Source organism: Macaca fascicularis, chromosome 7 (assembly GCF_037993035.2).
Source record: "Macaca fascicularis isolate 582-1 chromosome 7, T2T-MFA8v1.1".
In the NCBI taxonomy this organism is placed as follows: Eukaryota; Metazoa; Chordata; class Mammalia; order Primates; family Cercopithecidae; genus Macaca; species Macaca fascicularis.
The window spans coordinates 57,250,976-57,272,596 of record NC_088381.1 but is presented as its reverse complement, the minus strand read 5'-3'; positions in this window follow the sequence as shown (position 1 = coordinate 57,272,596).

The following is a 21,621-nucleotide window of genomic DNA, read 5'->3' as shown; positions in this document are numbered from 1 at the left end:
AAATGCTCTTTCTTTTGTTCATCTAGAAGGCTGTTTACCCTTAAAAACTCAGCCATAGCATCATCTCTTCTGTGAAGTCCTCTGCTACTTTCCCAAGCAGAGTGAGTGTTCTTTCCCTTGTCTGAATGGCCCTGGCCATTGATCTGCTTATCATGTTGTCTTACGTATCAAATTATTTGTTGTCATATCTGTCCCCTTTACCGTACTGTGAGCTCCAAAGAAGAGAAGTGATCTTTATACTTCTTATGCTTAGTAGACAACTAGACATATAGTGTGTGTATGTGATAATTTTTTAATGAAATAATTGAATACATTGGAAGTGTTTCATTCAAAACAGTCATTCATTATTCTTTGGATAATAGCATAGATTTGATGTTTTATGCGCAAAAGTAAAAACATTTGAAAAATACATTTGAAAAACCCATATTAGGCTAAATATGGATTTGTACAATATAATATGTACGATGAGAAATGGGAAGGAAACCGAATTCTTACAAGCTATGAAGTCACATTATTGTACTGGTTAAAAATATTGGTAAGTATTATTTTGACTCTAAGGTTAAAATGAATGTTAATGTAGCTGACATGACTGTTGGTCTGAAATGGTTGAGCAGTAAAATTCCTGACCTGCTTCAGGTCTAGAAAGTTTAGTATTGTTGAACTCAGTCTATGTTATTCTTCTATTAAACGAGAGCATTTAAAAACCACTCTACCAGCTCCTCAAGTGCGGACAGAATGCCGAGTTAACTGGCCAGAAAATGCAGGATGCTGAGATTCAAGAAAGTCAGAGGGCCATAGGGTCTCTGGCCTGGAAAGAGAAGCACTCCCTCATGATCAGTAATGCACATTATTTGTGCAGAGGGTATTGGAAGGGAGAAAATGCCCCTATGATGCAGGTGATGACAACACTGTAACTCTGATTAGGGCATACACAGAGGCTGAAGACAAGGCCTTAGACTCAGGAGGCAAGCACTTCAGTACAGGCTAACATGAGGCAAGAATGGTGAGCGTCTCAGATGAGGGGACAATCTGAGTAGAAGAGAAATAGCAACTAGATCTGAACAAAAACAATTTCAAGTATTGGGAAATTGGAAATATATCAGGGCCCCAACATAGGTCTGTGCTTGCTGTATATACTACAGAACTGTGCTTAATTTAATTAGAAAGTAAACTATATAAAGTTCTAGTCAAGAGCATTACACATTTAATCACAAAGTCTTACTAACTAGGAGATTGATAAATGTGTCTAGGCATTGAGTGTCTTACTACGGAAGCTCAGTTCTTGGTCGCAGTTTTTTTTTTTTTTTTTTTCCTCTACAGAGATCATTGAAATTCAGTTGATCACACTGCTCTTTAGTCATATGTTTACATGCTTAATTTCTCCACTACCCTACGATCTCCTCAAAGGCAAATTCTCTGCCAAGTTCATGGTTTATTCCAGTATCTACCACCACAGACATGCAAAATAAAGAGCCAATAAATTCTTTTTTTTAATTGTTCCAGCAACATTTATTGAATATGTAACTTTATGTCTGTATAGAGTAAGTTCTCCAATATATGTGAATCTGTTTGCTGGCTTATTCATTGTCCCTTTGCTATGTTTTTCTGTCTCAGTACCAGTCCCAGATTGCTTTAGTTCTCACAGTTTTAAGTCTTGATGGCTACGAGGGTAAGCCTCCTTCCTAATTCTTCTGCAGGAATGTCGAAGAGCCAATAAATTCCTGATGAAGGAATGAACCAGTTTGAATATTGCCCTGTCTGTGCTGTGCGCTTGCTCATTTTTATGTTGGTTGCTGTTTGCTGCTGAGATTCTATCCCCTTGGCATTGTCTCAGGCTTGGATTATTCCAGAACAAGTTTTCTATTACCGCGTTGCGTTGTGTTGGGCAGTCCATATATGTGTGTTGCATTGTCTGTGCTACTTTTCCTTCTTAGTGCTCTCTTGTTTGCTTTTTATGGTTGTCTTCTTCCCTATTCCTGGATGGTCATAGACCTCCTGCCCTTTAATGGTAGTTTCCAATACCTATAAGCACCCACCCCAAATATGTTTATTTATATGCTTAAAGTAATAATAAATTTTTCTGAGTAATAACATACACATAAAATATACACACAAGAAGTATGAGATAATGTTGACATAGTATATATGATATATAATTTATAATATACTTGTTTATATATATTTTATACATATATAAATAAGTATAATATACTCATTTTTAAAAACAGCAATATGATCAAGAGCAGCATGAGATGATGTTGAAGTAGAATATATTCTATACAATTTATAATGAACTTTTTAAAAAGCAATGTTTTTTAAATAAAATGTTTTGGACATTTACTATTTTTGAAAACCTTATTTTAACACCTTTTGAATGATTCAAAATTCTGGTTCTGATTTCAGTTTATTTCAATATTTGGTCTTAAGGGCTGTTAGAGCTGAAAAAGATACCTTCTAGAGAAGCAGATTCAGATGGAAGGAAAACTATACCTACTAAAATTTTCAATCCTATTTACCAATTTTCCAAAGATAAATTTTTTAAAATTTAAATCTGGCTGGTAAATATCCATTTTCTTGATGTGAATATGTAGTTTTTGCATGTTAATCAGAAGGTGCTGCACATTTACTTTGTTAATAAGTGGGGGCTGGAGCTCGAGGTTACAGTGAGCTGTGATTGCGGCACTGAACTCCAGCCTGGGTGACAGAGCAAGACCCCAAACAACAACAAAAACACATAAAAAACAAATAGGTTCGAAGCTTATTGAAATTCTTTCAAAGATTTTAAATCAAGTTAGAAAAGTTCTGCTTACAAGTTTTTTAGTTGTGTAGATGTGAAAGTGTTTGTAGATGTCACACTATTAATAGGTTTTGACAACACAGTCATATAATGATGAAAATATTTCCAAATAGCCATTTTTATATGCACTCTCCATATTACAAGTCTCTGAAAGTAGTTCCTTTCTGTCTCAGTGATGAAATATAACTTTCACTCTGAAAATTCAAATGAGATGTATTTATTACTTTGAAGTTTACTAGTGGCCATTTGGAATCTCAGAAAGGTCAGAAAATGTGGAATACTTTCTCTTTGTGCAAAAAATACACATAAAACTAATATTTAAGTTTACAGCTTTATTTATTTATTTTTTTTTTGAGACAAAAGTCTCTCTGTGTCCCCCTCCCTCCGACTGGAGTGCAGTGGTGCAATCTTGGTTCACTGCAACCTTCGCCTCCCAGGTTCAAGCGATTCTCCTGCCTCAGCCTTCCAAGTAGCTGGAACTACAGGTGCCCGCCACCACGCCCAGCTAATTTTTGTACTTTTAGTAGAGACGGGATTTCACTGTGTTGGCCAGGCTGGTCTTGAACTCCTGACCTCATGATCCGCCCGCCTCGGCCTCCCAGAGTGCCGGGATTATAGGCGTGAGCCATCACGCCTGGCCAGTTTACAGCTCTTTTAAAAGTATTTTAGCTTGAGATGATCAGAGAAATTTAAGTGAATCAAAGATTGTGGGTACTTCCTATTGCATCCCAAAGAGTTGTAAATATTCTACTATATGTTAAAGGTCTTAATTTTATAAACTTCACATCAGTGATACCCTCAGCACATGGGATGTCTTGCCTGTGAATTATTTAGTAATGCTATCGCTCAATTCTTAATGTGGAATCTACCATCTCACATTTATATATATATATATATTTACAGACAGGGCCTCTGTCTATTGTCCAGTCTGGAATGCAGTCGTGTGATCTTGACTCCCTGCCACCTCCGCCTCCTGGGTTCAAGCAGTTCTCCTACCTCAGCCACCCGTGTAGCCGGGATTACAGGAGTGTGCCATCATACCCAGCTAATTTTTGTATTTTTAGTGGAGATGGAGTTTTGCCATGTTTCTCAGGCTGGTATTGAGCTCCTGGCCTCAAGTGATGTGCCCACCTCGGCCTTCCAGAGTGCTGGGATTACAAGCGTGAGCCACTGTGCCCAGCCCCATCTCAAATTTAAAAAAACATTTCAGTCAAAGTAGCCATTCCATCAGGGATTAGACTTAGTTTGCTCATAAAACAAACTTTTTTTTTTTTTTTTAAGGTAGATTAATTTTGAGAAATATATCCTCACCACTTCATCGCTACCTTAATGTCTTTCTTCCTGCAGTGGTACTGTAAGAGGAGACATGTTGGAAACATCTATTCTACTCAACCTCATGCCCTGAAAAATTTATTCCTGTACTTATTTCTTCAGATTGTCAGCAGTGTTTTCTACTTGTCATCCAATAGTACTTCCTGACAAAAAGATGCATCAGAACTTTTTTCCCCCTAAATTGCTTCACCAGTATTTCATCCATATTTCCATGATATGAAGAACAAGTATTTTTTAAATGGTATGTTACTTTTTGTCTTTTGCTATTAAGTGAGAAAACTTTTGAAAAGTTTATAAACATTTATGACTATATTTAGTGAGCATTGCTTAACAAGTATTGGAATTAGTATCTCATGATGTTAAGTATTGCTGAACACATTGTGGAGGTTCGTCTCATCTTCTGGATCTGTAGCTTCTGCTAATTGTGATGGCTTCACACTTTTCATTGTGTGTATCTGAAGAGCGAGGTCCATCATTAACCGTGGTTAACAGATACCTACTTTAAAAAATCTTTGTGATAATTTCAATTTTTTTGGCTGACTTCTTGGTAAATCTTAATGTTTTCTTTTCCTGGCTGATGAATAGCTTGCACCAGAAACAAGTATCAGCTAATGTTGTCATTTTTGCTTGCATTACAGGCTGAATATCTCCTCTCCGAAATCTTGGGACCAGAAGTGTTTTGGATTTGGGATTTTTTTGGATTTCGGAATATATGCATTATAAACTTACTGGGTAAGCATCCCTAACTGAAAGTCTGAAATCTGAAATGCTCCCAAGGACATTTCCTTTAGGCCTTATGTTGGTACTCAAAAAGTTTTGGATTTTGGAGCATTTCAGATTTTGGCTTTTTGACTTGGGATGTTCAACCTGTATTACAATTATCCTTGGTCTGCTGTTTCTTTGCAAGAATCTTTTTAAGCTACTTGTCCAGTGGCTTTGTTTAGTGAAAACTCTCTAATAGGTAAGCCCTTGCGTCTGGGCAGATACCTAGGAACTGCATGCATCTCAATATGCTGAAATCAACTAAACACCCCTCCCACATTATCTAACTCCTGCACCCCTGCCATCTCCCACCACAGTTTGTATATTGTACCTGACATAGGACCTTCTGATTTGCAAGTGGAGGGAGGGGCTGATGTCAATCTAAATTTTAACTTTTAGCAAAATGCAATTTTTTGTCTTTTCAAGATGAAAAGTAAATATTAGTAGAGGTTCTAATGTCTTCTTCCCAAACCCCAATGGGTTAGGTTCACTGGTCACTCCACTTAGTGGCTCTGCCTGAGCTACTGAGTCATGAACTCCATCAGTCCCTCCTCTGTTGTGTGTGCTGACTGTGTATATGTGTGTAGCCTCTTGCTGGTACTGGCCTCCCCATGATTTCTTCATCTTTCTGGTTCACTTGTATCCCGATACAAGCCTTTTTGTCTTCTGTCTGAGTGCTCTGGTTGGGGCTGTTACTTTACCCGCAGCATTTGGGTGGAATAACTTCTTTAAGTTATTCTTTTAAGAACAGAGTGCCTTTAAGACCCCTGTCACCTAGGAAGCAACAGATCCCTTTCCTGTGGGTCTTTCCCTTTCAGACTTCCCCTGGCTGCCAGGATCTATCTCTGAGTATATCAAAGGATTTCCAAGACTAGATTAAAAACTAGAAATACTTTTTAAGTCCCCTACTCTTCGCCTTTCCATTTTCTCCCTCTTCCCATCACCAGTTGCAACTGTTTTTTTATTTTATTTATTTATTTATTTTTGAGACAGAGTTTTGCTCTTGTTGCCCAGGCTGGAGTGCAATGGTGTGATTTCAGCTCACTACAACCTCTGCCTCCTGGATTCAAGTGATTCTCCTGCCTCAACCTCCCAAGTAGCTGGGATTACAGGCATGCGCCACCATGCCAGGCTAATTTTGTGTTTTTAGTAGAGACGGGGTTTCTCCATGTTGGTCAGGCTGGTCTCGAACTCCTGACCTCAGGTGATCTGCCCACCTCAGCCTCCCAAAATGCTGTGATTACAGGCATGAATCACCATGCCTGGCCACCATTTTAATATTGAGGCTTATGATGACAACAGACCATATCATTGCCAGTGAAAAAGATATCTGAAGGAAAACCTATTGTATTTTATTGCTTTGATTATTATGTGTCCCGTGAATGTCATATTTATCCTTTTAGTCTTAAAATAGTATGTTTAAAAAGTACACTTTCAAAGCAAATTGTTGTTTCAATGGTGAGTCAGATCCCAAAGAGTTCACTACTATAAATTGCAAACATTTGGTTTCTCACTGAGGAATAATCTCTCTAGGATTGAAATGCAAAAAATGTTATTTCCTCCCAAGCTTAGAGATAAAGATTACTATATTATTCTGAAGATCTGGGTTGGGATACTGTAGATGTTGACCATGTAGAATGGATACATTGCTGTAAGTCCTAAGTACTTGCTGTTCCTCAAATCTAGGGGTAAGATAGCAAGTCCTGCTCCCTGTAGGTAATGTAAGAACCAGTGGACTGTAGAGATTAGTTATCTGTGTGGCCATCTCCTCCAGGCCATCCTCCATACTTCCACGATTATCTTCATAAAACATAACTCTGCCCAAGCCACCTACCTGCTTAACAGCTTTTGTTGGTTCTCTATTGCCCAAGGAATAAAGTCCAAACCCTTAGCTTACAGATAGAGCCCTTTCCAACCTGGCTACAACCTTGCGTTATCTCTCTCTCTCTACCCATCCCCATTACTCTTCACCCTCCTCCATGTGCGCGCACACGCACACACACATGCACACACACATGCACACACACATATACTTTTTATACCCTTCAGACCAATAATGCTAGGTGCCAACAATGCGGGGTAAGAACTAGATTTATACAATTGAATATGATAATTAGTCTAGAATAAGAAAAGTGTGTTAACAGATAGTGGATGGTTCGGGAATGGAAGAGTCAGTGAACCACCAAAATATTCTAGAAAGTGAGTATTCACCTTTATTGGCACGTGAATCACCTGGGGATCTTGATAAAATGCAGATACTGAATCAGTAGGTCTGAGGTGTCTAGAGTGGGGCCTGAAATTCTGCATTTCTGACAAATCCTGGGTGCTGCTGCTGCTGCTTATTGTTTGCTGCCTACTTTGAGTAACAAGATTCTAGGCTGCACTGTCCGATGTGGAAGCCCTAGTCACATGGGGCAATTTGAACTTAAATTGATTAAAATTAAATAAAATTTAAAACTTACTTCCTTGGTAAGCAGTTAAGATGGTAGCCACATCTTAACTGCTACATAGGCTCATTTGGCTAGTGTCTACCATATTAAATAGTGCTCTATTTCTGTCATCGCAGAACGTTCTATTGGACAGCACTGTTTTCTAGAGCACTATTTTTCCAAACTGTTTTCTACAGACTACCTCTTAAATCAGAATCTCTGGGAACGGTGGTTGGAAATTTGCATTTTCCATAAACACTCCAGGGTGCCTTCCGCATGTTAAAATTAGAGGAACACTTCTATAGGGGATCTAAAATCTGCTATCCAGAGGTCAATTTAATGTGAGAATAGGCAGATATCACAGACAGACATGGGGCAGCTTAGCTTAAATTGGAATACCCTCTTGCCAGTCATAAGAATCATATGTAGTTGTCTACAGTTGCCTCAGGTTTTGTCTGGTAGAGATGATTTCTGACACCAACGCTACATAGGCAGCCTGGGCAACATAGTGAGATCCTGTCTCTACAAAGTTAAACAATTAGTTGGGCATGGTGGCACGTGCCTATAGTCCCAGCTACTCAGGATGCTGAAGTGGGAGGATCACTTGAGCCTGGGAGGTCAAGGCTGCAGTGAACCGAGATTGTATCACTGCACTCCAGCCTGGGCATCAGAGCAAGACCCCATCTCAAAAACAAAAAACAAAAAAACAAAAAAAAAAAAAAACAAAAAAACAAACCACATAGGGTGGAGGAAGCATAGCCCTCAAGCCAGTGGTATTCTGCAGGTGTGTAGCTGGTCCCCGGTATATTCTCTGGTCTCATACGCCTTCTGGTCCTCCAGGTGCTAACATCTGGTGAGGACCACAGCCTGCATCTGGTTTCAAGGATGACTCCCAATCCTGGAAGGTACAATCAAATTATCCTTTTTCAGATCGATTGGATCTGCCTTTCCTGCCCAGGAACATATTTTCGGAAAATCTTTTTATTTTTTTTTGCCACATTTCAGATATGAAAAGGAGTTCCATTTTCAGGGATCAAAAAGTTCAGCCCAATCTTAAATCAAAATTTCATTTTCTTATCCAGCTTTATGCTTGTTTCTTTCTTCTATGTCCCCCTCCTCTCCCAGCTCTGCTGTAGTCTTGGTGTAGAATTTCATTTTCCTTGCTCCACACCCTTTCTTCGGGCTTTGAAGGTTCTGACAGTCAAGGAGAAAGGCAAAGCTGGCCTGAATCAATGCTAGTATAACCTGGCCATCAGTGCCTTCTACATGTCAAATGCCCAGCTGATTTTCTTCCAGTTCCTTTGTGGGTTTTGTGGAGAACCTCTGCTGGCACTGTGTGTATTGCACCATTCTCTAGCTTACTTCTGACAGTCTCTGCTCAGATCTTGCCCTACAGAAGCACACCCCTGAAGTTCCGTAGCCCAACTGGCAGCCCTCTTGACCAAGTCCTTTCAGGATGACTTTGAGTCTATTAATAGCTCCACTTAAGGTGACTACTTGGCTAAATAGGTAATTGGCTGCATACTTGCCCCATCAGACTGGAAGTGTCAGCTGCTCCCATGCTACTCTTGAGAGCTGCTCCAGACAGTCCACAACTATCAGAGTTCTGCTACTTCCCCAAGTGCTGGAAGTCACATGTCACATTCTCCCAGGAACTGTTGCTGCTCTCCTCCCAGAACTGATAGTAGCACCAGCATGTCTGATTCTGCCAGGAGGGAGATTCCTCTTTTGGCAAACACTTCCATGCTCTGAAGCAGCCTTTACTTGGCTAGGAGTCATGGCAGGGAATCGTGGGGAGGGGAAGGAAAATGTCACAGCACCCTTACACTTATAATTCCTCTTTCTTCAAAGAGTCTGCTTAATCTCTTTTTTTCTAATACAGCCTGGAGAAGGATGGTGGCGGTGACTAAAGAGTCATTCTGGCTCTCTGTTGGTAAATCCTACATGGATGTATATGTTGGACACCCCTTATCCTGCACCTACATCCTTTCAGACCACTTTTTTCCCTCTAGCCATTGGGTACAGCAGACTGGCTGCATACAGGTGAAGCCAGACAGCACTTCTCACCTGTGTGATTTTCAACCCTGGGATGTCACATCTGAGTGAGACCCTTGCAAGGACCTTCTCAGTCATTCTGGTGAATGTGCAAACCTGGAAGTGTGTGGTAGTTATCACCTCAAGGGGTAATGAATGCTTGGCTAGTGTGAATTAGAAGCCAGTGGATAAATTATCTTCTCTTCCAACCCTTACGCAGACAATTCCGAGGTGTATTCTCCATCATTGCTGAGAGGATTGTCAAGCTAGTTGCAGCGAACTTCTGTGCCCATGGTGGCAACCAGGTGGATAATTCACCCTCAAATTGGCCTTCCCTCTGTTTCCCTCTTCCCAGTCCCCACTCCTGTTTTTTGGGGATCATTTCCCAAAATACTTTCTGCATGCAATTCCTTGTCCCAGGTACTGCTTTTTTGGGGACCCAGTCTAAAACAACATATTCATTACCTCTCTTTAGAATATGGGGATACTTGTCATTTATTGTCCTTGCTTTGTGGAAAACTCTAGACCAAAGGAGAAGTCCCATCTAACATCCTTCTGCACATCATTACTGGAAATGGAAAGCTGACAGTCATAGACTGATTGCCATGCAGAACCCCACACTGCTTAACAGCTTGCACAGTGTTCCTGTTGATGTGAGTTCTTGTTCTTGTTCTGGTTTTTGAATTGGGGGTAATGTGAGGTGGACAGATAAACCTTGATTTAGATGTTGAAGAGGGTCTCTAAGAGCAGGAGTCTATAGTCTCTAAATTGGAGTCTATAGTCTAAGATTACTTTGTCTATATTAGTTATGGTTCTTAGCTTCAAGCAAAGACTAAGAAAAAAAGAGAGCTATTGGAAGGAGTAGTAGATGCTGTGGCATGCCTCCCGATTCCTCATTAGGACTGAGGTATGCTCTCCTCCAGCCCCCAGGATGTTCATTGGAGATAGCTCTGAGCTGAGGCCTCCCCTGCAATTGTCCTTGGCTAAAGAGGGCCACCTTGCCCAAGGTTACAGCCCCTTCTTGGTGGCAGCCTACATCCAATACCTGGTCATTTTGGAGGTGAAAAGCCTCCATTGCTTCAAGGCAGGACACCTCTGAAGAGCCATCCTAGCTCCAGCTCGCCAGGAATTGGCTGAGGCCTATGTGCAGTGCACAGTTTCCTTTCAGGTCCTAGTCTCTGCTCAATCCCGCTTCCTTTCCTCCCTCAGAGGTGGTGGTGTTGAAAGCACTTTCCAGTACTCTTTCTGCACAAAAATCACCAGCTCAATCTGTTTCCTGGGGAACTTGAACTACAACAGAATGATACTGGGGAGTTTGCAAAATCAAACTAAACATAGGCAGCAGGAAGGACACAAAGCAGGGGATCCCCAGAGATCTTAGTGGTAGAAACTTTTAAACCTCTTAAACCTCTTAGGGTACCACCAGGGTATCTCTGCTCCATATTTAAATCCCTGGAAGGGAGCCTCTGATTGGCCTTGTTTGGGCTGGGAATCAGGGCCCTGTGATCAGAACTACCTGGGGTAGTGGAGAGGAAAGAGAAGCAACCTGTGTCTTCCAGACCATGGTATCTGAAGTTTTCTTGGAGGAAGTCAAATAAATATGTGGGTTGAGGATGGGAGCTCTAAGCAGAAGATGTGGTGGCTCATTTAAGATAACACATTGACAAAGAACAGAGTGGTGTCAAGATTCTGGGACAGAGGCAAGTTAGAAATAAAACTCTTGATGTTTTTCCCAAGGTCCATCATACAACTGAAATGGAAGACTATGGCTTGCTGACCAATTCTTGCTTATTTATATAGGGGGATAAGTGTCCCTTCAGGTGGACTGAGAGTCACCAGAAGATTTAGTGGAAGGACCCTGCCTCTGGGGATACATATGTAGCCGTTTCTAATAAGTGCTTTCTATGTATCAGAAAGCCGCCAGATATCACTGTTCCTCCTGTGAGTTCAGAACCACCTGACAGACAGACATGGGTCATATGGGGCTAGGTCAGAAAATCAGCTTGATTGATAATGGATTGGTAGATGTAGCCTGGATATACAGCTACATCCTTGTACTAGACTCCTGCATCAGACATATCCATTCTCAAACCAGTCACGAGAAGAACTGGCCAGACACCGTAGGCTTTCTCATTAGGGCAGGCGCTCAGTGCATGGCACAGAGCACTCTTCCTGTGGGGGGTCAGATCCAAAAGAAAGAAACCAGATGGGGCTGAATCCGACATGCTCTGCTCCTTCTGTAAAACTCACCACCCAGAGTGGGCAGGAGTGAGGGGAGGGGTGAAAGGATAGGTGTGTTGCTCTGGTTCTTCCATGTGTGCACACGGAGCTGGGGAAGTGGAAGTGTGGAACCACTACTTGCCATATATTTACATATACTAGCATATCTAGTTTCACAACACTATGAAGTATCACTGTCCCCATTTTATAGAACAGGAAACTGAGGCCAAGGCCATCTTCCAAGGAAGTGCTGGCTTGGGATTTGAACCAAGGAACCAAATATCCTCTGATCTGAAAGCCCATGTTCTTTTCAGTGCCCTTTACTTGCTCCTCATTTGGAGTGCAGGGGAAGGGGAGGACTCCTGGCTCTCTTCTCCAGCCCTCACAGGGGTCCTGAAGCTGCCAGCTCACTTTGGGCCTGGTTGCTTGAGTTACCTCATGTGCCTGAGTTCACAAAGGCTTCTGTGGGAATGTGACAGATTTGAAGGGGCAAACACTGGGCCCGCACCAGGAAGGCTGGGAATAGGGCTCCTTTCCTGTGGTGCTTAGCTTTGGTCTCCCCTGCAGGACCTACACCTGCTTGCTAGACCAGGCTGTCCTCACATGGCCAAAGAGGCTGCCACAAAGTCCCCACCTTGCCTCCCACCAGGACACCCTGGGCCACGGCAAGAGCAGCTGCTTTAGCTCAGCCCTTCAGGACAGGTCTGCAGTAATCAGCTCCTTCCAAGGAAGGGCTGGGCCCACCGGGGTCTCTATTAGCTCAGGCATGCCCTTTAGGCTTAATTCTCTCTGCTTATGAAGGCCCAAGATTCAACCCATCCCCAGCTGGCCAGTCTATTCTGTTGGACTCTGACATTTTCCCCAAACCTGGCTTTTCTCTTGATTTCCTTACAAGCCTTTGTGTCATTCACCAAGTTGTTATATTTCTTGCTTTTTCAGTCTCTGCAGATGTTCCAACTACTACACATCCCCCTTCTCCCCCTCCATACCCATCTTCCTCTTCCTCCCTCCCTTTATCCTTCTGTCTCTTCTTCCTTCTCTCTTCTTATTGCTCACCCCCGACCTTCTTCTTGACCTTCCCCTCTCTTCCTCCCTAATCCTTCCCCTTGAGCCCCAGGGAGATAGGCCTGTCTGCAAAGGAAAGATCTTTGTCACGTGATTATTAAATCCCCAACATGTTATCTAGTAGAAGGCAGCACAATAGGAGTTTTCTTCTAGGGGCAAAGGGGCTATAAAGGATTTCCAAATATCACAGAAAATTACCTGAGGACGCTGAGCTCAGGGTGAAGGTGGGTAACAGTCCCAATCCCCAGGGAGACGAAAGTTAACAAAAGGAGAAGGGAGGGTATTTTATTTTCATTCATTTTATTTTCTTGACAGTTTTGCCCAGAATTATCCCTTTCTGTATTATTATCACTTGTAAAAGCATTTTTTTATACCATTTAATCTGTCAGACTTTTATTAAAGCCTAGATAAAAGTGGGGAAAAAAATCTCATCAACATCAGCCACCAGAAGGGAAATTTCAGAGATGGAGATGATCAGATTTCCAAGTTTATTGAAAAACCTATAGATAACTGCATGGCTGCTCATGCTATTTTATAAAACAAGTGCAGCCACGCGAGCCATTTAATAATGTGGGAATTGTCGGCTGTGCAGATAGTGGACAGAGCATGAGCTCACCTCGGGAAGGCGTAGGATCTTGCGGAAATGAACACTGCGGCACACTGCAGGCCGGCAGCACAGCGTCACTCTGCAGGCTGAGCCTCCAGCTTCTTGGGAGCCATCCACAATGCAGCCAGCCACCATGGGACACGGTGCCCAAGTCTTTCCAAGAACAGTAGAGCCCACACTTATCCCTTCCCATGTCAGCCATACTCTGGAGCTCACATTTGGAGTAGTGACACGCTTTCAAAGGTATTTAATCTCACCACAATCATGAGATAGGTATGAAAACCCCTCTTTTCCAAATGAAGAAATTCACCACCACGGGAGGGAGGAACATTGGTGAATCCACAGAGTGGAGTGGCAGTGCTAGGGTGATTACCTAGGGGTCCAGTTCCAGTTCCTGTGCTCCTTTTGCTCCATTGGGCTATCCCATCACCAAAAACAGTCTAGAGCTGGAGATGATAAAGAAACCACCCTTTGACCTGCAGGGTTAGTGTGTGAGAATTGGTGGGTGGGTGGGATAGGGGAGTCAGGTTTGGGCAATAGAACAGAGGAGTAATGTATACTCGAAATAGGTTCATTTCCTGACTCCCCCACTTATCTGTGTGACCTTGTATGCGTCACTTAACTTCTCTGTGCCTCTATAAAATGAGGAATGATAATAATATCTACCTCACAGACTTGTGGTAAAGGTTAAAAGAAATAATGGATCAAGCATTTAATACAGTATAGTAATTTGGATAAACGGTATAGAGTTGGGCCCACTTTTGGAATCAAAAGAGATTTGTAAAAGTGCCTCACACATGTCTGTCCTGTAGAGGTGAGCAAGTATTTTCAACCCCTTCCTGATATCTTCCCTGTGGCTAAGAATCCTTACAGGCACTTGGGGCCCCTGCCTTCCCTGCTGTGGACTAGGATGCCTGTAGGTACCAGGTTAGGAGAACTGCTTCTTGGAATTGCCCTGTGACTGTACAATGTGCTATCTGTGGCCCTGCCATTGATTCACAGTATAACCTTGAGCTGACCTCAATCTTACCGGGCTGGGCCTCTGTTTCCTTAGTTATAAAGGGAGAAGGACAGAGCTAGGTTTGAGGAAGTGTAGTGTGTGAACTTCTACATCAGAATCAACTCCATTGTTGATGGCTGAAAATGTTGATTCATGGGCCTTGCCCCACGTTGGCTCAGTCACAATCTCTAATGTTGCTCTAGAATGTATATTTGTAAAAAGTCCTCTCGACTTGCCCCATGCCCTGGCCTAACTCTCGGAGATTCTGATATAATTGACCATTAATGCATAATGAAAGTAAATAATGGATTAATAAATTAAAAATTGATTTACTTTTTAACTTTGGTTGTTTTAAAGATTTTCGTGTTTGTTTTTTTAGCAGTTTTACTACATGTGCCTAAATGTGGTTTTCTTTGAACTCCTCTAGGGTTCATAACACTTCTAGAATCTGTGATTTGATATGTTTTGTCAGTGTTGGAAAATTCTCAGTCATCTTCTGTGTAAAAATTGTTTCTGACCCATTTATTGTTTTCCTCTCTGGGACTCCAATTACATGTATGTTGGACCTACTTGCCATGTCCCATTATGTCCCATACACACCCTTCTACTACCACCTGTATTTTCCATTCATTTTTTCCTCTCATTCTTTCAGTGTGGATATTTTCTATTGACCTATCTCTGAATTCACTGATCTTTTTATCAGCTGTGTCTAGTTTGCTATTAAACCCATCTATTGAGTTCTTAGTTTTAATTATTGTATTTTTCAGTTCTAGAATTTTCATTTGATTTTTTAAAATAGATTTTAACTCTTTGCTAAAATTAATTTTCTCTTGGACATATTAATCAGTTATTTTGAAAGTCTTTGTGTGATCATTCCAACATCAGAGTCTCCTTAGAGCTTTTTCTTTCTACGTCTATTTTTTCTCTTGGTTTCTGGCCTTTCACATCTCCCAATATGCTTTATAATTCATTTATTTAAAAAAGTTTTTGTTTTTAAATTTCGTTTTGTTTTAGATGGAGTCTCACTCTGTTGCTCAGGCTGGAGTGCAGTGGCGCAGTCTCTCAGCTCACTGCAACCTTCAACTCCCAGGTTCAAGCGATTTTCCTGCCTCAGCCTCCCAAGTATCTGGGCCTACAGGCACATGCCACCACACCCGGCTAATTTTTTTTTTTTTTTTTTTTTTTTTGTATTTTTAGTTGAGACAGGGTTTCACCATGTTGTCCAAGATGGTCTTGATCTCCTGACCTTGTGATCTGCGCACCTCGGCCTCCCAAAGTGCTGGGATTACAGACGTGAGAGCCACCACACCTGGTCTTGTTTTTGTAACTTTTTATTGAAATGTCAGGCATTGTGTATGAAAAACTGAAGAGAGAATTTGAGCATCTGGATGATGCTATTTTCCCCTTAGAGCATTTACTTCTGCTTTTGGAAGTTAGGATAGGGGCAGATTGTTATAATCCAGACTGGGATTGAGCAGATTTGGAGCCAGGCTTTAGTCTTTGTGAATACTGGCTAATTTTGGGTTAGTCCTTATTCCCAGTCTTCAGGAGTTCCTTCTGAAAGCTTGGGTTGCATACCAGGGCCGCTCCTTTTTGGCGATGGCTGAACTATTTTTGTTTCCCCAGGATGGTGGGGCAGTAAAGCTCTGCTTAGCTTTGTAGCCTCCTGGCTGCCAGTTTCTACTTCATTTCTCCTCTTGGCTTCTTCGCTGATCAGTTCCTACAAGCACAACTTCTCAGCTTTTAACTTTTTCTTAAGAATCAACAAATGCTTTGAGGCAAAAAGCTGTGCCAAGTATCAGGTTCAGTTCTGTGCTTTCTTTCTCTCTGAGATCTTGGTGCCTTAAGACCTCACCACGTTTGATAGCTCTCTGATGTGTTCAAACAGGGCATTTCTATTTGTTCTTGGTAGTAGAGTTGATCTGAATATGTTAGCCTATCAAAGGCAGAAATGGAACTCCCTGATAATGGTTTTTAATCTCTTCGGGTGATTTGAATGTAAGATGCACTGGACAAAATCGACTCCTTGCCACATCATAAGAACCACCTTAGGCTGTTGTTTAAAAGTGTTGGTTTTTCTGGTACTATCCTAGATGTACTGAACCAGAATTTCCAGAAAAAAAAAAGACTGATTTGTTGTGCTAGCAAGTGCTTCTAACAAAGGCACACTTGAGAAGCACTGAATAAGTGGCTCTTTAGAATCCTTTTTGCTATGGTTGCCTGAGCATATTCTGGTGACCCTAGTGACCCCACCCATGCAATGAACCCTGTATATATAGGGGCAGGAAAGAGTCTGGTTATTCTGATATGCAGAGGGGCATGCCTTTACCACCGCCTTTGACTTTATTTTGCATTCTGTAACTCCATGAGTGGTAGCTCTCTTTGCTGAATTATTTCTAATTTTTTCCATGGACATTTTAATCAGAGATGAAAAATGACTGCTCTTTTGCTAGCAGTTCAATCTAAGAGGAAGTTATTTGCCTCTTAGAGGTACATTAATTTGCAATGGCTTTCATGCAGAAGGCAGAGGGATATTGTGGACAGGGACTTGGATTCTGGGGATCAGGGATAAGCCCAGGGTACTTGGCTCGGGAATTGTAGTAGTCACTTGCCCCTTCCCTTCCTCCCTCCACTAATGTAAGTTTCCTTTGCCTGCTTGAGGGTATCTCCAAATTAGGTTCTTTTCCAGCTACCAGTGGTAGGACTAGAGTGCAGTTCTGACCCTCATCTCTGGAACCCTTTCTCACTCCTGCTAGCTCCTCTCCAGTGGATTCCCCACTGTCCTGCACCAGTTCCCTCCCCTTCGTCTCTCGCCCACCTTCTTTTCTCCTTTTCTTCTCTTGTCCTTCGCTTCTCTTCTCCTCACCTCCACCCCAATCTTGTTTCCCCCATTCCAAATTCAGAACAGAGGCTGTAGTGTCCTCTTGTGGACCTCCCTCAACTGCTTCAGCCTTCTCCAGGACCAGCTGTCAGCAGAAGCAGAGCTCATGCAGGAGGGCAAAATGGTCCAATTCCTTTTCTCAGGGCTATCTAGCAAGACCAGTTCCTGTGGTTCTCTCTGGCTCATGTGGGGATGCTTCCCACTTTGGAGGTCTATGATTGTCCTAGTCCATGGCTGCCCAGTAAGTGCTACTTAAATCAGTAGGGAAACAATGAAGTGTGCCCAGTGGTAAAGGGGCAAAGGACATAAACAGGTAATTCACACAGGAGGAGACACAGATAGCCACAAATATAAGAACTATTTAATTTCACATTTCATCAAAGAAATGCAAGCTGAAACCATGTGAGTAGTAAAAAATTATCAGACAAGTCAAGTTTTGGCTATGATGCAGGGAAATGGACACTCATACTGCTGGGAGAGTGTATGTTTTTTAGTCTTTCTGGGGAGAAAATTGGCAGAATATAACAAAAATCTATAATTTTCTATGACTTTTGAATCTGTCATTCTACTTTAAGGAATTCATCCTAGTGAAATAATGTATGTGATCTGCAAAGAGTTATAGACAAGTATATTCAGCATGAGGCTGTTTTATTGTAATAGTGATGACTGCTGCTACCCAGCGAAATACAACCATACAATAATAAGGGGTTGCTACATTCATGCCAGTTGTACTCTCTGTTGTCATTAAAAACATCATACACAAATATTTAAAGAGGAGGAATGTTCAAGCTCTTTTTTTAAAAAAAATAAAATAAAAGCAGTGTATCATAATAATTGCATTTTGGTGGGGAGGAACGAGCATAGAAAAAAGATCAATGGATGCAAAATGTTACCATGTCGGTCTTGTGTGTTTTATCATACACAAAAATCTAAGTAATATGATTATTAAAAAAGAGAAGAAGAAAACAAAAATTCCTAGCATGTGGGAAGACTGGCCGGCCTGCATTCTAGTCCTGAATTTGCCTCTTGTTCTCTGTGAGGCTTTGGGCAGGTCACCTCAGCTCTTTTGATGGGCAGTTTCCTCATCTAAAGCAGATCTGGCCCTGTGTAGCAGCATTCATGTCTGTTCAGTGCTTTATCAGTCCCTTTGCTAACCCTTGTTTTACTTTGATCTCACATCTGTGCCTTGTAGATCAGCACTCTGTGGGCTGTTGGCTGTTTTACCATCGCTTGATAATTGGGTATCTCCAAATTCGGTTCTTTTCCAGCTACCAGTGGTAGGACTAGAGTGCAGTTCTGACCCTCATCTCTGGAACCCTTTCTCACCCCTGCAGGCTTCTCTCCAGTGGAGAAACTCACCTTATTTTCATGTACTGTGATACAAAGAAAGGTTTGTTAAGGGTCATTGGAGGGCAAGCATTTGAAGGAACTAGAGTAGCCTGGCTAATGACCTGGTGCAGTGGCTGAGTTACAGCTGGTCTGGAGGGCAGATGATCCACAAGGTTGGGTCTGGGGTCAGTTAGTAGTTGAGGATGGGGGTGTTGGGAGCAGATCAAGGCCAGGACTGAAATAGCCTAGGAAAAGTGTTGAAAAACAGAAAACAGTCATTGAGAGAACTGCTCCAGGTTGAGGGGATGCTCTAGGAATGGTAGCTTTGCTGGAGGTTCAGCTCAGGCTCCTGGGGGTCAGATACCAGTACTTGGAGGCCTCAGGAAAACAGTGGGAGCCAGCCCCGTAGGGCTTAGCTGGGCAAAGGAGAGACATTTTTAAGGCTGTGAGCAGGCATGACAGGCATTACTGGAGAGCCCAGACACAAGGATTTGGCACATGCAGGCTTACGTGCAAATTGTAAGTCTGCATTTCTGTAAAATAGACAGCAAAGGAAAATGTGTAATAGATGGACCAATCTAAAGATAGCCTGGAAAAATGAACTCACTTAAGTAAAAACCAAGCAGTTTACTTCCTGCTCACTAGCAGGTCGAAGCCTAATCTTTAAAACTGATGTCCTTATCTCAGAGCTCCCCAGGTGGTAATATTAGCCCTCACTGACATGGTCTCTATCCTCTCCATAAATACCTTTCCCTCTAACAACAACAATAAAAATGTAGCTTTCTAGCCCACGGGGCTGTTTTTTGATTCCTAATATGCCCTGAACTGAACTCCTTGGTTTATGGAAGAAGCTCAATGTGAAACTGCAGATCGACTCTTTCATCACAATCCTTTTAATTACTGCACGTACCCAATTTTATTATCCAATTATGGGTAGGATTAAAGTTCATCAAACTACATGTTTTATGTGAAGTTCCTTCATTTCCAAAAGATCAGTGGAACATTAAAGAACAAATGAAACAGTCAGTTGCAGATTATACAGGCTGATTTATTATTGATCTTCCATAAACAGCAAAAACTGGCTCTGATATTTTCCCCAGCATAATAGGCCTATGTATACAGTACCCTGTATATCTTTTCATTTCAGCCTTGAAAAAAATACGATATACCCCCAGTGGGACTCATAATTTCGCTGAATGTATAGTGCTTAAGGCTCCACAGCGCCCAGCCAGTTTGTTACAGCAGATGGATGAGAGCCCACTGTTTCATGAAATTGCTTTTGAATATTTGCAGGATGACCTTTTCCCACACTATCCCACGAAAATGCATTAACTCCTTCTGCACAAGATGGAAAAATGCTTTGCTGAACCACGCTCCTGCAAGGTGAAACGTGACAGCTTTTAATATAAAATCTTTCCTGACGTGTTCCCCACTGTCAAAAACAATCTCTGTTTCCTAGAAGTTCCCTTTCAGAGAGAGGAAAGTGGAAGGAGCAAACACAACTCCTGGGTGACATTTACCAAGGTCACACAGCTGGTGGTGGGTGGTGCCAGGATTATAATTCAGGTCTGGCTATCTCCAAAGTGTTTGCTTCTTCCATGTCCCTGGAGCACATTGTTTATGCCTGTATTGTAGCTTTATCCTTTTCTTTCCTTTTATTTGAGCAATTTTAGCCCATTTTCCTTCCATCATAACGTGAGCTTATGGTTTTATGTCTGTTCCTCTTCGCCACCACTTCAAGTGTACCTTGCATTTAGTAGCTACTTGGTGTATCACTCAGGGTTCAATCAGAGAAGCAGAACCACCAGGAGGTCCTGCATGTATTAATATATATCAGGTTTTGTTATAGGATTTGTTAGAGGAATTTGGCTTTTGTATCTTGTGCTAGAGCTTGAAGTCCACATACCAGGTTGTTGGGTAGAGAAGATGGATGTGAAGTAGAGGAGAGCGAGAGCATGCTGGAACCCCCAAGCACAAGTTGGAGACCATGGGATGGACTGGGTCCTGGGTTGCTTCTTTTGCCTCTGACCTTGATGGTATAGGTGTTCTACAAAAGCCGGGGCCCCTCATCCTGCAACCAAGCGTATGTTCCTGGCCTGGGAGTTGGAGAAGCTGAAGCAGGATGCAGGGGAAGCTGGAGCAGTTGCAGGCCTGGCTGCAAGTCAGATCAATGGCAGCATGCGGGAGCAAAAGGCTGCTGCTTCTCTTCTCTCCAAATCTCCTATAAGGATCTCCCTTGGGCCCTGCCCTAATGGGAAACCTACAGGAGAGGGAGTTCTGGGAAATGTAGTTCATCTTAACCAAGTTGTCACATTAGAAAGTCACTGTGGTCCACTTCTGTCAACTTGACACCCACATGGATCACCTTCAACCACACTCTCCAAATAAAGACAAGAGCAGAGTCATGCTTCTGCATAACATGACACAACCAATGCACACAGAGCCAAACACTTTCTCACCCTTTCCCCAGAAGAGGGTGGAAAACCCCTTTTTGTCTTGGACTAAGTCTACTCTTGTCTTAGCTGCTTCACACTCCCCCTTTGATACATGTTAACTTAAATCCTGAGATACATGTGCAGTTGCTACTAACCCCATCTATGTAGATGATAAAGGAATGGCAGAGGTGGAAACACATATGTGGTTCATATATATGAACATGTATATAAAAATTAGAAAGACATACTCACAAATATTATAATCCTTATTTCTGCAACCGGTCACATGGTCATAGCTGGTATTTACAACCACCTTTATTCATTGTTCATTCAACATTTCCTTTGCCTTCAGCAAGAATGGCAGGTTGTAGGTCTAGGCCAGGAATCAGAAAACGTTTTTTGTAAAGGGTCATATATTAAAATGTAGGCTTTGAGGACCATTCAGTCTCTCAACTGGGAATAGCTGTGTTACAACAATAACTTTATTTACAAAAACAGGATTTACCAAGCTGGATTTGGCCTGTGGGCTATAGTTTGCTGATCACTGGCCATGGCCATGAGCAGTTCTGCCTGAACTGGGTTGTATTTTAGTTTTACATTAACTTTAATCATAGAACAAGGGAGTACTAAAAGGCATCCCAGAGTATTTCCTGAATCCCAGACATGCTCCTCCTTACCCTATTACGTAGGACCAACCCATTTCACTCGTGAGAATCAGGATCAATCATTC